The sequence below is a fragment of the Helianthus annuus genome, chromosome 3, assembly GCF_002127325.2.
Source record: "Helianthus annuus cultivar XRQ/B chromosome 3, HanXRQr2.0-SUNRISE, whole genome shotgun sequence".
In the NCBI taxonomy this organism is placed as follows: domain Eukaryota; kingdom Viridiplantae; phylum Streptophyta; class Magnoliopsida; order Asterales; family Asteraceae; genus Helianthus; species Helianthus annuus.
In genome coordinates this window covers 10722855-10740856 of record NC_035435.2, presented here as the reverse complement: position 1 = coordinate 10740856, position 18002 = coordinate 10722855, and positions in this window count along the sequence as shown.

Sequence of the window (18002 nt, the reverse complement as noted above, 5' to 3'; positions counted from 1 at the left end):
ACCCTAAACTAGACTCTCTAAGTTTTAAATTTATAAAACTAAGACTCTCTAAAACCTAAACCACACGACCGGCAAGTGTACCGATCGATGCAGTATAGCCTTAGGAAGTCCGAGTATCGAACCCAAGAGACCCTACTAAATTACGCTAATAACTCTATTTAGACTTAGACTGACACGGACTTTAACTAATTGTTTATTGATTGGGGGGGGGGGGTTTCTAAAAATCCTAAATAATGCAAATAACGACTAAACTAGATTAGCTAAATTAACTAAACACGAACTCGGGCGAAGACTTGAATCAGTGGTGATGAAGACTACCTAGGCTAGACGCAAGTTTAACTCAGAATGGATTTCTATTCTATAGTTTTATGGTATGGAACCGGGATCTTTAAATGCTAAACCTATTAAGATACCAACTAAGCCCCTCAATCCCTCTCAAGGTGATTCTTGTGGCACTACCTAGGCTGTTATGATTATCGGTTTTCTAGATTTCCTCACAGTCCTCTAGTTTCTTGAAAGTGCCTAAATAAGACAATCTACCTCACAGCGCGAAAGTCTAAGGCAACTATGGGTTTTAATCTTGGTTTAATAGACAAGAGAATGTTTAAGGACTAGACCGATTTCTTAGACCTAGCTATAAACCAAACCGAGACCTATCAATAACCTCGAGCCTCACAGCGACAAGATTAGTAGAACACTTGATTTTATTAAATTATCGATTATTACTTCTAAGGTTACTTATGCAGTTTTCACCCTAAAGGATTAATGATCTATTATGTGATATAGACACTCACCTAAATCAAGAACCCTAGCACAACCCTATTATGTGATAAAGACCGTCACCAAGGATTATACGAAGCAATAAACAGCAGTAAAACAAATATCAAGCATGCATATACACCAAGTTAAAATTCCATAGCTTTTACAATACAGGAAAATCCATAAACCACGCCAAAAACCGAATAAAAATCCAAACTTTATTAAACTATTGTCATGCCTAGGTAGTTAAAGGTATTTAGCCAAGAAACATCATCAAGAACAAGAAGCAAGTCTCAAATAAATAACAAATCATGTTCATTGGTTCGAATAACACAAAGTAAATTAAAACCGAACACTAACTGGTTATGAACCCGGACTATCTCGAATCTTGATCTCTAGCTTGAATCTTGAACCTGCTCTTTTTTTTCTTGATCGCAGCCTCCGTGCGTCTGATTTGATTCCCCTTAGCCGTCTAAATATATATCGGATCTCTATTTCTTTGTGTCCAAAGTATATAAATAATGGGAATCCCCCAAAAAATAATATGCCAGCCGCCCCCACTAATGTTTGATGTATATGGCTTGCGGCCCAAACCTGTTGTGTGTGTGTGCTTCTGATTGTGTGCGAATCCTCTTATTTCTTTCGTGAAACCCCTTTAAAATATATATTCTTTTCAATTTCCATGTTCTATTAGTTGATTCCCAAAAAGCCCAATTCACGTAAACACTTGGCTGGACTTCTACTTTTCAAAGCCCATGTGGCAATGTAGCAGACTTTAATTCCGTCAACACTCCATCCATTTATATTATTAATATATAGCCTCTTGAATTTTATAATATAGAGATGACTGGGCTCAACCCAATCACGGAAAATAGTGGCAATTTTAATTCAGTCACTGGCGCCCCATTCTACTCAACTGGCTGGTCATTTTCATATTACTAGTTTTCACTCCATTTGCACCAGGACCTGCCAAAAACACAAGATAATGTAATATAATACTAAAAACTAAAAAGAATAAATAAAAACTATATACAATAATTATACATTTTACACGGACAAATATGTGTATTTTACCACTTATCAAATATCCCCACACTTAACCTTTTTTCGTCCTCGAAAAAGAATTATGCATAACGGAATCATAGTCAGAATAGTCGTTCGGTACAAAAGCTTAGGTTACTTTATTAAAACCGAAACTCGTGTTAGCCGCGATTACAAGTATATTGATCCTCTTAAACCCAACCCAGTTCCAAGCCCTTATCATGCGATTTTAGTTCAAGTGCGGTCAATCTACCTAGGGTCTCACGCTAAGAATTGCAAGTCCACCTACTCCCCCCTCAAGCTTATAGGACAAAAGGAACAACCTCTGGGTTATTTCCTAACCGCTTTATACCAAGATCAAGAGAGTTTAAAATCAAATCTATTCTTATTTTTTTTTCTCATCATTTTTTTTCATCAGTTTTTCATCTTTTTTTTCTTTTTTTTTTTTTTTGAGCATAGACGTTGCTTTCCCTAACCCAGAGGCATTCCGGCTGTAGAGTCTCTATCCCCAACTCGGATTACTTAGGCTTCGGTACTTTTTATTTTCTTTGCAAGGTCGATTTCACACACCCTAGCGGTAATCCGGCTATAGAGTCGCTATCCCCAACCCAGACTACATAGAAATGACTACTTTCATTCAGTTTCTAGCTCTATTATTTTTTTTTTCTTTTTCCACGAGATAATGACCAAAAACTCTAACGATCTTAGCTTATAACGGCATCCCTTATACTATTATTGGCGGTTTCAATTTCCCCACTTTCCCTAGATGAGAACCCACTAGTAGACCGACAATTAGGTATATTTAAGATCAAAGGAACCTAGAACCGACTCGAGCCTACCCGCACATCCCAAACTAGACACAAGCTCGATTATATTATCTCATATTATTATTATTTGACCCCGAACAGAAAACCCGACTTTTCTATCATTTTCCGTTTTTTATTTTGCAAACTTCTTATTTCAAAAGACATTTTCTAATTTTTTTATTTTTTTTTATTTTTCAAAATTTTTAATTTTTTTTGTATTTTTAGACTTTTATGACTCAAGACTCTACTAACTAGACACTAAACGATAGTTCCCATCCCCACACTTAAACTTTACATTGCCCTCGATGTAAGATGGAAACCGACTCAAAAAACTAAAAAAAAAAAGAAATAAAAAGACACAAGGGCAAATCAGAAAGGACTTAGCTGGTTAATTATCGCCTAAGCTCCAAAATCTCGTCCAATCCAGCTCGATCGTATAGCATTTCGTTCGCGATCGGCTTTGACACTAACTGACATGCCTGATAAATGCATTGAAATTTGAAAAGCAGCTCCAAAATCACCCGAATGGATATTGAGTACGGGTGGTACATATTCAAACCTGCATAAACAAAAACAAGCAAACACCAAAGCAATACCGACTCGACACAAATGACTGACTCAAAAACTACTAAATTAGACTCATGGTACATAATAAAAGACTCAAAATACAAACTCTACACATGGGCACAACTTTTCATATACTCACAGAGGATCATGTTGACGCAGCTCACATCCGTACCAAATCTCACGGGCCGTAGCACCATGAAACCTATGATTACCCATATTTCTCCAAACACCCTCATATCTCTCACAACCTCTCAACTCATCATCGGGCGGTTTGAATCTAGATGTTTCATATCGAAACCTATCCCCACACTGAGCCTTACTCAGTGTCTCTATCTTAGACTCTAATCTCAGCATTCTCTCTTCTAATTCCCCTACTCTCCTATCAGGTGGATCCCCACACTTGGGTTTTATCACATTCTCTAGACTTGGATCACACACCACCTCTTCTTCATCACTCTCAACCCTCTCACTTTCCCCCACTAACGCTACCGCCTCGACTCTATCACTCGACCCTCTTGCATTCGTCACCTTGAAAACTACCAGTTCGTCGCCCGCTCTAAGTGTGATTGTGCCTAAGAAGACATCTACAAGCACTTTAGCAGTGTTCAAGAACGGGCGCCCTAAAATCAACGGCACGTTTTCATCGGCCTCCATATCTAGCACTACAAAATCCGCCGGGAAGACAAACTTGTCCACTTTCACTAACAAATTCTCCACAATCCCCCTAGGGTACTTAACTGTCTTATCTGCTAACGAGAGGGTCATACGAGTTGGCTTCAAATCACCAAGGCCTAGTTTTTCGTAAAATGAATATGGCATCAAATTAATACTAGCACCAAGGTCTGCCAACGCGTGGTTTTTAACATCACCACCAAACAAACATGGGATCGTGAATATGCCCGGATCAGTGAGTTTCTCAGGAAGTTTGTTTAAGATCACCGCAGAACAATCTCCATTCAATGGAGTATTAGAACACTCACCTAACCTATCCTTACACTTGAGAAAATCTTTAAGGAACTTGGCGTATTTGGGCATGGATCTCAGGGCCTCTATGAACGGAAGATTGACTTTTAATTGGGTGAACATTTCAAGAAATTTCTCGTATTCCCTAGCGTATTTCTGCTGCTTAAAACGGGTGGGAAACGGAAGACGGGAGGGATCAAATACGGGCAGTGGTCTAACCCTAACCGGTTGCTTCTCTACTCTCCTCTCAACCTGAGGCTCCTCGGTATGTGCGGTACTTGCTGGGTTTAGCCTATGTTGCACCTTACCTGGGGCCTCCATCTCGATCTCCTCATCTACCTCATCATCACTTCCTAACTCAATATTCTCTCTCACGACCTCCCGTAGATTCTTCCCACTACGAGTAGTAATTGCTTTCACAGAATGGTTAACTGGGTGAGTGGTACCTGAAAACTGACTAGGAGGGGACTCTCTCAACTGCCTAGCTATTTCAGTCACTGTTCTCTTAAGATCTAAAAGAGTAGACTCTTGATTTTTAAGCTAAAGATCGTGACTCTTATTAATTTGATCTTGAGTTTGAACAAATTCAGTTAGGGATTTCTGGGTCGTCTGATTCTGCGTCATCATTTGCGTGTTTTGTGTCATCATCTGAGCGAACATCTCCTCCATCCTACTCAAACTCCCCTCGAAAGCCTTGCCACTGCCTTGACTCTTTTGATTCGACCCCCCACTAGCAAACTGCCCACTCGAACCTGAACTACTACCACTCATATATAAACCAGGCCCCCTACTTTGATACTGACCAGATGGCAAACCAGGGGGATTGCCTGAAGGGCGATATCCACTGCTACTACCACTACCCTGCCAGCTGCAGTTAAAAATATTATTATTATTAAATTGACCCCTAGACTGACCGGCTATGAACTCAACCTGCTCTAACGTAAGTGTGGGACACTCTATCGTATCGTGACCTCCCCTACAGACCTCACACCTATCGACCTTTTTCTTTATCTCTAGTAAATCTCTCTTTATACCCTCTAAAACAGCCACTACCGATGAATCCAAGCTAACTTGGTTTACCCCTCGACCGGCCGAGGAAGTAGTCACAGGAATAGCAGTCCTGCTGGTAGTGCTGTAATCCATATCAGAATGGGCAAAACTCTGAAACAAATCATTGCACTCAACTACCGTCTTTTTACCTATAAGCTGACCTCCTGCTGAAGTATCGAAACGAGCTCTAATCTCAGGAGTAAGACCATTGTAGAATTTTTCAACTAACGCCCAATCGGACAGACCATGCTGAGAACAGCGGGAAAGCAAGGTCTGAAAACGCTCCCACGCCAAATGGTACGGCTCATCAGGCTCCATGCAGAAGGAGTGAATCTGATCACGAAGGCGAGATGCCTTGGCTGGTGGGAAGTACTTGGCTAAGAAAGCATCGCGAAGACCTGCCCAAGTAGTGAAAGTGCCCGCTGGCTGCGAATCAAACTAGACGGCTGCGCGACTTGCGAGTGTGAATGGGAAGACCTGAATGTATCGAGCATCGAGATTAACACCCTCAATGGAGAAGGTGCTGCAAAGGCGAGTGACGCGATTGATGTGAGCGGGTGCATCCTCGTCGTCACGTCCATGAAACTGGCATGAATTCGTGATGGCCGTCATGATGTAAGATGGAATCTGCCAGGACCTATCATTCGCGATGTTCGGAAGGGTGATGGGGGAATTCGCACCGGTGAAACCGGTGGTTGCCTGCTCGTAGACTGTGCGGTTCACCATAGTGGGTGGTGGAGAATTGGGTGGAGACGAAGAAGAAGAACTATCCTCTGATGAAGAAATCGAGAAGGAAGACTTGATCATAAACGGCTCAGGCGGAGGTCCCTGCGAACGTGTATGGGGCATCCACAGCAAAACCGAATACAAATAATACGACTCTAACAACTGACTTGACCAAATATAAAAGACACTAAATTACTTAGTCTCCTACGACTCAAAAAAAAGAAATAACTAGCACGTAGCACGTATAATGTCAAGCAAGTCCAAACAAAGTAATCAACGCAATTGCCAAAGAGTCCCCGGCAACGGCGCCAAAAACTTGATGTGCTAAAAGTGGTTTAACTAAATTAACTAAATTAAACCCTAAACTAGACTCTCTAAGTTTTAAATTTATAAAACTAAGACTCTCTAAAACCTAAACCACACGACCGGCAAGTGTACCGATCGATGCAGTATAGCCTAAGGAAGTCCGAGTATCGAACCCAAGAGACCCTACTAAATTACGCTAATGACTCTATTTAGACTTAGACTGACACGGACTTTAACTAATTGTTTATTGATTGGGGGGGGGGCTTCTAAAAATCCTAAATAATGCAAATAATGACTAAACTAGATTAGCTAAATTAACTAAACGCGAACTCGGGCGAAGACTTGAATCAGTGGCGATGAAGACTACCTAGGCTAGACGCAAGTTTAACTCAGAATGGATTTCTATTCGATAGTTTTGTGGTATGGAACCGGGATCTTTAAATGCTAAACCTATTAAGAATCCAACTAAGCCCCTCAATCCCTCTCAAGGTGATTCTTGTGGCACTACCTAGGCTGTTATGATTACTGGTTTTCTAGATTTCCTCACAGTCCTCTAGTTTCTTGAAAGTGCCTATATAAGACAATCTACCTCACAGCTCGAAAGTCTAAGGCAACTATGGGTTTTAATCTTGGTTTAATAGACAAGAGAATGTTTAAAGACTAGACCGATTTCTTAGACCTAGTTATAAACCAAACCGAGACCTATTAATAACCTCGAGCCTCACAGCGACAAGATTAGTAGAACACTTGATTTTATTAAATTACCGATTATTACTTCTAAGGTTACTTATGCAATTTTCACCCTAAAGGATTAATGATCTATTATGTGATTTAGACACTCACCTAAATCAAGAACCCTAGCACAACCCTATTATGTGATAAAGACCGTCACCAAGGATTATACGAAGCAATAAACAGTAGTAAAACAAATATCAAGCATGCATATACACCAAGTTAAAATTCCATAGCTTTCACAATACAAGAAAATCCATAAACCACGTCAAAAACCGAATAAAAATCCAAACTTTATTAAACTATTGTCATGCCTAGGTAGTTAAAGGTATTTAGCCAAGAAACATCATCAAAAACAAGAAGCAAGTCTCAAATAAATAACAAATCATGTTCATTGGTTCGAATAACACAAAGTAAACTAAAACCGAACACTAACTCATTGTGAACCCGGACTATCTCGAATCTTGATCTCTAGCTTGAACCTTGAACCTGCTCCTTTTTTTTCTTGATCGCAGCCTCCGTGCGTCTGATTTGATTCCCCTTCAACCGTCTAAATATATATCGGATCTCTATTTCTTTGTGTCCAAAGTATATAAATAATGGGAATCCCCCCCCCCCCCCAAGAAAAATAATATGCCAGCCGCCCCCACTAATGTTCGATGTATATGGGCTTGCGGCCCAAACTTGTTGTGTGTGTGCTTCTGATTGTGTGCGACTCCTCTTATTTCTTTCGTGAAACCCCTTTAAAATATATATTCTTTTCAATTTCGATGTTCTATTAATTGATTCCCAAAAAACCCAATTCACGTAAACACTTGGCTGGACTTCTACTTTTCAAAGCCCATGTGGCAATGTAGCAGACTTTAATTCGGCCACACTCCATCCATTTATATTATTAATATATAGCCTCTTGAATTTGTTAATATAGAGATAACTGGGCTCAACCCAATCACGGAAAATAGCGGAAATTTTAATTCAGTCACTGGCGCCCCACTCTACTCAACTGGCTGGTCATTTCCATATTACTAGTTTTCACTCCATTTGCACCAGGACCTGCCAAAACACAAGATAATGTAATATAATACTAAAAACTAAAAAGAATAAATAAAAACTATACAATAATTATACATTTTACACGGACAAATATGTGTAGTTTACCACTTATCAATGATCTGGAGACTCGTTGTTAATGAAGGTAACTTCGATGCTGTCGAACCACTCGAGCATAGCAGTCACCCCATCACTGCCCGTGAAAGACTTAGGGTTGCAAGAGATGAAATGTTTGTAGTTGAATTTAGTAGGCTTCTGCTTCTTAGCCTTGGAGTCCACAGAGGATGGAGGGGTATTTGATCCTTGGAGCTCAGAGACGATTTTTGGCATGACTCGAGCAATCTGGTCGGCCATGAATGACATCATCTTTTTCTGAGACTTCTCCCTGGATTTCCTGAGAGTGTCGGATAGCTTTCGCGAAGACATCCTAAAGATCCAACAAGAGGATCGTATGATTCTAGATTCACGAGATCTCACAATAAAGGTTCACTCATGATTGATTAAAGGATTAAAATACGAGATAGACTATCAACACCACACAACGCACGACCTCCTCATGGTACATCGTACGAAGTTTGGTCAACATGTTAGAAATGCTTATATATAGGAAGTACCAGCGGCGTATCCACCACACTTCGGGCACATCGCCTCTCCTCGTACTCGGTGTCATGCTATGTGTCGCAACATTTATCATACCCATCATGATCATCATACATTCACATAGACTAATAGATTACCGTAGATTACTCATAGATTACTCAATTAATTCGCATAGAATACTCAATCATATCAGCGTAGAATACTCAAGTAGATTAACATAGATCATTTCATAGATTGGCATAGATTATATCGATAGATTATCATAGCTTACTCAAGTAGATAGTTTACATAGACTAACTAAGTAGATGATCATATATTAAACCAATAGACCAAGGTAGTCTAACATAGATTAGCTCAAAAGAGTTTAACGTGCTAGATTACCATAGATTTACACAATAGATCAACCATAGATCATGCTAGAATTTTCATAGATTACATAGTCTGCTCATAGATTACATAGGCTTTCCATAGATTGCATAGACATTTCGTAGATTACATAGACTTCCCGTACTGGTCTGCGAACACTAAATCTCGCATGGCACTTGGTACGAAAGTTGGTAATATGACGGAAGCACTTATATATAGGAAGTACCAGCGGCGTATCCACCATGCTTCGGTCACACCACTTCTGTCCCGTACTTCCATGCCATCTTAGTGTCTCACACCACATCAACATATCATACCATAGTCGATCAAGTTTACCACGTCGATTATAGAATAAAACTTCGTAAATTTAGTTTGATTTGAGATTAGAATTTACGTTTTAGATTGCGGACAACGTGCAAGCTTGCATAAAAGCATTTATAAATGAACGAAATATTAAGTTCAAAACCCTATAGATAAAACCACTTTCATAAAATCGAGATAACATAAAAACGAGATAGGCTTTTAAAACACAGGATTGTTCCGGGTAGAGGAACGACGACTAACCAAAGTGATTTGAACCCCTTTCGAATTGAGGTAACGCGTCTTAACTTACTTAGACAAATATGTCATTGATGTTAGGCCTACGATATTCGTCCTTTTAGTCATTTCACGCACTCAATTGATTGTAAGTCACGAGACTTTGGCGAGACATGAAATCATTAAAGAGTGGAACTAGTTATCAAGGTCTGAGTTTCACCTCTATCTTGACAACATCGTACCCTAAATGTTGTCGGCTTTTAACCGCAGACAAAACCGACTTTAGAATAATATGGATACTTCCCCTCAAGGTTCGGATGTCACTCCTATCCTGTGGGCAAATCTCGTGCTAAAATAAACACTGTGTAACAGTGTCTTCATAGTATAGAGTGTATATTATAGCAGCCTTAGGAAAGGCACGTAAGTTTAATAGGAAAATGTGCTGCTAGGAAGCAGATACGGTAGAATGCATAAGTCTTAAACAACAAACAAGAATCAAGTTCCTAGAACTATAGACTAGGGTAAGTATTCCTACTCATCCTAATTCCCTATAGTTATGGCTCTGATACCAATCTGTCACACCCCAACCGATGGCGGAAACATCGAGGTGCGAGCACTAAGCGTTCAGATTGCTCATGAGAATCCATAACACTATTTGTTTCAATAGAATTTAGATCAAATTCATCATAACATTGTCTAAAAGCAAACATAACTAACATGAGTATCGAATACAGACCATAACAAATATTGTTCAAATAGTTCAAAGATTCTAAGTTAACTTGGTGATGTTTCTAAGCATCTCCTAGCTGATTTCCATGCACCTCCAAGCATCCTATCAGCCTGCAACATGTATTAAAATATCAATACAAAAGTATTGGCGAGTATACACGTTTGATATTAGAATAATAGATTAAAACAACTTATATCCATAGTGTAATCAATAAAATAGTTTCAGCCGTGCTAGTGTCGCGGTCCATGCAGAGATAGCCCAAGTGTCCCGATGCTTTAGTGTTTACCCAAGACTCAAGGTAAACTAGAATCCTCCTAACAATACCCCCCCGAGAATAATGGGAGAGGTGCATCTCCTATAGCGCTACTATTGTTAAGGCGGAACTATACACTCTGGATTAAACGTCACTTAGCACAAAGAGTCAAGAATCAAGAATCACAAGTTTCACATAGGATAGAGTATAAGTTTCCAAAGAATCAAGTTTAAGTTTCATAGAATACATGTTACACCCCAAAAGTTTAAAGTAAAAGGGGTTCGAGTATACTCACAGTGATTGCTTAACAGTACAACTGCTATTGGATCAAACAAAGCTCTTTTTAGGATTAGCCTGATTAGATTTCGATAGGGTAAGAGTCGGGCAAAGTATCGAGATTGAATAAAGTGTTAAGCCAGTCACCGGGTTGAAGGGTTGTCCGATCGGACGACTGTCTGATCGGATGGCCGGTCGGTCGGATGATGCGTGTGATGTAAAGTGACAATGGCTGCCCGATTGGATGGCTATCCGATCGGGTTGCCATCCGTTCGGTTGTGATTTGCATGAAAGGGACCAGGATGGCTTGTCCGATCGGATGGTAATCCGACCGGATTACCACTCGATCCAAGTGCTGTTGAACTGGACATTTCAACCGGATGGCTGTCCGATCGGACGGCCATTCGATCAAACTTCCAATTTTTTGTTTGTTTACCAAGAGTTTGAGAGCTTCAAGACAAATGTCACCTGATAGGGTGGCTATACGATCGGGTTGTTGTCCAATCGGGTTGCCGTTCGATCGGGTGACCCTTGTTCTTGTTTGTCAAAAAGTTTCTAAGTTTGAAAATTTATGGTGACATCTCGGTCCAGACTGAGGCAATCAGTTACTGATCATTTCACAGACATTCTGATCGGTCGGGAATCACCCCAGTCCGACCCGTTTGTCTGTTGGTGACGGGTTTATGCCGGAATCCATCTCGTGATCGTCTTAATCGGTGAACAATCCGTTCCTAAACCAACTCTAGACCGCCGATCGAGTCTACAGTCCGTTCCGGCACGTTTATCACTGAATTAAATCAGAAATTGAGGAACGAAATGAGGAAACTTAAGTTTTATATGAGAAGTATAGGTTTTAGCTTAGATTTAGTGTAAAAACGTATGAAATACCTTTGATCTGAGTCAGATCTTGCTCAGAATGACATTACATGGTAGTTTGTACCACCGCCATGATGACGTCACCCTTAAGAACTCAGATCTGAGAGATTTCATGGTGAAAAGTGTGTTTTCAAGCGAGAATCACGTGGGGAATGATGTGTAGAGTGAGAAAGTACAAAGATCTAGCTTGAAACGTACCGAAATTGATGAGAAAATGAAGAAATAGCGTGAGCGCATGTTCTTGGTCATGCAGAGCTGTCACATCACTGAAAGGTGATGTGACAGGCCTTTTTATAGGTGAAGGAGAAAGGAATGGAAAGGGTGGTTCAGCTTGGGTGGTCATCCGATCGGCTGGTTATCCAATCGGATGGTCATCCGATCGGACGACCACTCTGACTAATCCATCTTTCCGCGTTCCCAGTTTTTGGTTCGTTTTACGCGTTAGGTTAGGCGTTGCGTTATGCATAGTTTGGGTAAAGTATCTAGATTACATTATAAACCAGAAGTTTCCAGGTTTCATAGATTCAGCCAGTGACAAGGCTCCAGTCTCTCGTTCAACCAAGGGTTAAGTTTTGCGAGTCTAAGGAGTCAAGCACCCAATTTAAGTCTCAAGAGTCAAGAATCATCACTCCTCAAGCATCAGGAATCATAAAGAATCAAGTATCTAGATTAGGTATCAAGTCTTATAGCTTAAGTGTCAAGATTCAAACTTCTAGAATAAGGAATTAAGCATTAATATCAAATAAGATTCATGCCACGTTTCAAAGTGTCAACATCACATAACCGTAGGGACTAAAACTAGCAATTTATAGGAGTTCAGGGACTGATCTTGCCAAGTGTCTAAGGTTTAGGGACACTGGGCGTTACACACATCTTGCTAAACTATGTTTTTAATCATGATTTAGCAAGACCTTATGATGATTAACATCACTTCTACAAACAATTAAAGATCAACAAGCATAACAACTTATATTCATCAAGATTACTTCACATTTTAAGCTTATGTTCATGTTCACTTCATATGATTCTTTGGTGTTCTTGATGTTTTTTATCATGATTCATTATTAACCACTTAAAATAGATGTAACATAGATAGATCAAGGTTCTTACCACTAGCACAAGGCTAGGGATGATTCAAGTGGAGAAAGTGAGTGGATAAAAGCAATTAGAGAAGGTCCTTTAGCTTCCAAAGCCACCAAGCTCCTTTGTATACCTTCTAGCACCCTTGTAAGTGTTGGATTGAGTGAAGGAAGTTGAATGATGATGATGGTGGTGTGGGTTGGGTTCGGCCGAGAGCAAGAGTAAGGGAGGGAGAGAGAATGGTGTGTGAAGTGTGTGTGAGAATGAAGTGAAGAACTCATGGTGCTAACTTATAATCCATATCAAGTCCTTAACCCTTGTATAATATGCTCATAATCAAGAGACAAGATCTATTAAACAAATGAAATAAAATCCCCTTGGTGGGGTCATGCATGGGCCGTGAGATAGGTGGTATGTAGGCTAGGTTCTAACTAGTTAGTTACATACAAATTCAAATCCAAGTGTTAGTTATATGTGTTAGTTACTAGATATTTTGTATGGGGTGTTATGATGTTCGGGGACCATAACTAGCTTGGAAATGTTAAAACAATGCTTATAGTGTAAATTTGATGTTTCGGGTAATGTCCGGTTGTTCGGTTAGATACTGGTACGTTAAAGTGTTAAACTTGTAGTTTAGTGTTCTTTATGTACCCTTTTGTGACACTTTTAATTACCGACACTTAGGAAAGCATTCAGTACCATTTTACCATATTTTTGCATAATATTAATGGGTTTAAATGCTAATTTTTGCTGATTTTTGCTGAATTCAGCACTTTATGTGAGTTTTAGGCACTTTCCGGCACTTAAACTATTACCTAGAAAAACAGTTTTGTGATCCTTACTTCCCTACACTCTATACTAGTGTAGTACTTAGTTTCTGGCCCACACTGGGTCTCAAAACACTATCTGTCTATGTGCTGAGTTCTATCAGCACTTTCCTGATTTATCAGATAACTGTGCTAACTGTACTTAATGCATCATTTGAGGTAATATAGCTTTCTTGCAATATTGGGATGACATTTAACAATGTATGATGCACATGTTTGTGTATGGCAGTAATCAGAATGCAGTTAATTATAATTTCAGCACAGTCATTAAGCACTAATCAAGATTAATTAATTATACGGATACCTGGATTTTTGACAGTTGTCACAGAAATTGTGCTCGAAATGGCTTGATTTTTGTTAATCGGAAGTTAAACACCCAAATTGAAGCACTGTTTTTGTGGGTTGGGGCAATATTTCGAGGTAAGTTTTACATCAATTGACTCGTATCCTCGTTCTGATCAAAAGCCCTAAAACATCGGTTTGTAATTCGGAAAAAAACTTAACTCCGTTAAGCTATTTTAACGGCGGACTATTTTACAAAAAAAAAAATTGATCAGGTCAGATTATTATCGGCCAATAACTGACTTGAGATTATTATCGGCCAAATTAAGTTAGATGGGATTATTTGTTTCCAATTTGTCTATAACAAAATATTAGAATGTTGATTTTGAAGCGTTATAACTCTCCCTCACTATCCGAGAATTCATTCTCAATATCAAATACAAGAAAATAAACCCTCACATTTCATATTACGAATCCCATTTAGTGTCAAACCCTTTTACATGTCTGTGAACTAGGTAAAATCCTCGCTTTCGATATTGCTATAAGCTACTATATAAAACTGGCATAAAGTTAGAACTCTCATGCGTGATGGTTGACGTATGCTTAAACAGGGGGTTTCTAACCTTTCACATTTTCAGCATGCATTCTATGAATAAACTTAACTATTTGAAAAAAACAAAAGAATCTATCCTGTAAGATATTTTTTTTTGAAAGGCCAACAGAAAGAGATTTTATTAAAAAATTTTAGCTAGTGGCTAACTCCAAAAATACATCATCCAGAAAAATACTTACAGCCCAAGAGGAACATAACAGGACAACTAGACACCAAACAAAACTAAAAGACATCAAAGCCACTCCATTGTTCCCAGGTCAAAGTCACCATATTGGAGCGATGTTTTACCCACAAAAAACTCTTGGCCTTAATCTCTTCTACAATGTTCGTAACCGTCTTCACTTTTCCAGAAAATATTACGTCATTTCACAGATTCCATATGCTCCATATGGTGACCAAACAAACCGCGTGAAAAACTTTCTTCCTCCGAACTGATCCGATAAACTGCTCATGCACCTCCAATATGTCCTTTAGACTAAAAGCAATTATCGGCTGCATTTTACACCACTGAAATACTATTTGCCACACAGTTTGCGTAAACCCGCACCAGACTAGGAGGTGATCGCTAGTTTTATTATAGTCTCGACACAACACACACTCCAAAGTTTGGACCAAGATACCTCTTCTAGACAACGCTTCTTTGGTTGGAAGGCGCTATTTTTTAGCACGCCAAGCAACCATGCCTACTTTCTTCGGAATCCAACTATTCCACTTAACCACATAATCAGGTCTCACCTGGTTGAATCCAATTAAAACCCTCTTAATGCTGCTCATGGAAAATTGACCTGCTGACTCCAAATTCCATAACCATCTGTCTGGCCCTGACGAAACTGAGAGACCCTGCAGCAAGTCATTTATCTGTTGGAACTCCCTTAGTTTGTCTCTGCTTGCCAACTGGCGTCTCCAATCCCATCCCCATGACGACCTGAGTGACCCTACCCGAACCTTTTCTGCCACTGTGCACCATTTATTCTTTTTGAGCTGGAACAATAGTGGAAATAAGGACTGTAATGGCTCTGAAGCAGCCCAAATATCTAACCAGAAAGCTACCTCCGCCTCACCTCTGACTTCTCCTTTAATAGCGCTAGAAATCCCGAACCCCAACGCCGTCAAACTCAATGAAATGTTAAGTATATGCTTTCACGGACCTGCGATCGAAACTTTCGCTGGAATTGGATTCCAAGACCTGGAGTTGTAGCGAATGGCCCATATAACTTTTCTCCATAACTCGTCCTTTTCGGTCTTGAACCTCCACCAACATTTCGCAAGCATCGCTAGGTTTGCATCCCTAAGTGTACCAAACCCCAAACCCCCATATTCTATTGGAGCAACCACATGATCCCATGCCATCCAAGCCATTATTGGTAAGTGAGTTAATTATTGTAATGGACTTGGAGTATGGCCTAGCTCTGTTAAAAGCCTAGTTCACAGACATGTGGTATATAAACATGTTTTGTGATTAGGGTTTGAAAAACCTAGAGAAGCCTAAGAGAATTCTAGAGACAGAGAACGTAGAGAGAGAGAGAGAGAATTCGTAGGATAGATAGAGAGGAAAAATCACAGAGATTGGCTGTGAGGTTGTGTGAGGTCTAGGTTGATTGTAAACGTTTCTGTTGGATAATCGATAGAAAACCCATTTGAATTTAATTATGTTTCTACTATTTTATGTCATAATCTGATGTAGAGGATTCCGCACTCTAGGTTAGATAGACAATTTTGTAAAAGAACCATAGGATTAAGGGACCTTCAATTGGTATTAGAATTGGTTGCTGCAGAAAAAGGTGGATTTTTGGGCTGGTTCGAAATTTTTGAAGGCTGGTTCGAAATTTTTGAGGCTATTATTGGTTTTCGAAATTTTTAGGGTTTTGGAGTTGAGTTTTGGTTTGAAAAAGGTTGTTTTTGGTGTCCTGTGTATTTAATGCTGCATATTTCGAGTCGGGGGTCTCACTGGAAGCAACCTCTCTATTCCTGTGGGGTAGAGGTAAGGTTGTCTACATCTTACCCTCCTCAGACCCTACCTTTGCTTTGCTATTGATGGGATTTACTGATTACGATGATGATGATGATGATGACTTGCAGGGAACTTGACGATTCAAAGAAAAAAACTTGAAGATTTGAAGCTTTGTTCTTCATTTTGTTTATCTAAATCTTTATAAGAGTACTGATATTTTGCTTGTTTGATTTTGCAGGAAAATATTAAGAAGATTTGGAGATTTTGGATAAAATCTTTTCAAATTTTGAAAAGATTCCTTTTCCAGCATTACCAGCATATTTATTGATTGACTTGCTGAACAAGTTGCTGCGTTTTTGTCGTTTGCGCAGTCTGAATATGCGTATTTGACTGACTCGCGTAATTAAATCCAAAGGCGATTTGGTAACTGTGATAATTGTCATCAGCGACACTATCACGATGATCAGCGACTTTGCTATTCGTCATAACATTGAATTGATCTGCTCGCGTAATTAACCTCGTAATTAAACCTCAGCGTAATTAACCTGCCGACGTATTTAATCAGTGTAATTGATTTGGTTTAGCGTAATTATCCACCTGCGTGGTTGGAGTATTTAAAAGGTGGAGTAATTAAAAATTGGAGTATTTAGCTACGTATTGAGTATTTAACGTTTTCGTGAATAGAAAATTATCAGTAAACGAACTTTAAAAACGGATTGCACGGTTTGAACCGCCTTATTTTTAGTTAAAAAAAGGAAAGAAAATCCAGAAAAAAGGTTTGGACACTATATATCGTTGGATTCGTATTCCCGAGACGATTCTAACGGTATAATTTGGTAAAAAATGATTTTGGATAAATTTTTAACCGTTTTTTAACGGTACTGTCATGGTAAAACTCGACAAGGACCAGTAGAGAAGTTAGATTTAGATTTTGATACATGTATACCAAAATCCATTTAAACTTTTAAGTTGCGTGTTAAACATGGTCAGAATGGACAAGGTAAGCGACACTGTTAATAACTGGCCAAAACTGATAAACGTTAAAGAATATGCTGCTTGGAAGAAGAAGTTTGATGCTGTTTTTCAAAGTGAAGATGCTAGAATGTGGAGCTGTATGATTGATGGGTATATTGCTCCCACGCGACGAATTGACAAGAGAATTCTAGTGATTTCATATGAGAAGATGGTTGAATATGAGAAACGGGTGTTTGATGTTGAAAAACGAGCTTTAACAGTGATAAAGAAATCCTTACCTGTGGAAGTTAGTTATAGTTTCCATAGGTATGTGACATCTAGAGAACTGTAGGAAGCTCTGGAAAACAGTTATCAGGGTTCTTTAGTAAAGAGAACAAAAAGGTAAAATCAGAATCAGAATCTGTAAGTTATACTTGTCATAGTTGCACTGAACTTCAAGGTAAATTTGACAAACTATCAGAGCAAAACAAAATTCTGTTAGTTGAATTAGAAAAATTAAAAGAATCAAATGTTCTGTTGATTAAACGAGAGTCAAATTGTTTAAATAAACTCAAGTAAAATGAAAAAGAAAATTGCAGCTTAACAAGCAATGTTAATAAACTATTACAGATCATTGATTTGGCTCGTGAAACTGTG